The sequence below is a fragment of the Stegastes partitus genome, unplaced genomic scaffold, assembly GCF_000690725.1.
Source record: "Stegastes partitus isolate 25-593 unplaced genomic scaffold, Stegastes_partitus-1.0.2 Scaffold798, whole genome shotgun sequence".
Lineage (NCBI taxonomy): Eukaryota > Metazoa > Chordata > Actinopteri > Pomacentridae > Stegastes > Stegastes partitus.
Window position 1 is genome coordinate 255,720 of NW_007578529.1, and position 555 is coordinate 256,274.

The window sequence follows — 555 nt, forward strand, 5'->3', positions numbered from 1 at the left end:
TAAAATGACGTCTGATCAAGTAGCTGAAATATTTTATGGATTTTCTTTGGAAAGTTTGAAAGCAACCGAGCAGATTTATGCATTTTGACTTAATCAGAGAAAGTGGATTTTTTATTTTTTTCTTCTTGCAAACTTGTAGGCTTCTGCAGAAATAGCAGAGCTCCTACTGAGCAGTGATGTACGGAGCCTCTGTATCGGAAACCTCAGAGTTCTGGAAATAGAAGCGGCGCCGCACCGCAGATAACTTCATTCCTCTGTTGTTCCCTCTGTTCGCTGCACCGCCGATGGCTTTGCGCTGAAACTTAACCCCCTCTGTGTATCGCCAATTACGCTCCCATGTGTCCGTGTTTCATGAGCTACGGGAAAATGAGGTTATTTTGGCCCGATAATGAGGCGTTTTGACATCCTGGTGGCTCAGATCTGTTTAAATCAAACCCAGCATTAGCATACATCACCCCAGGAAGGCTCTCAAAACATTTGACTTGCAGTGACTCAACACGTGGCCTCCACCTCTCATTACTGTCTTCTCACCGCTGTCAGCCCCCCAATTTACTG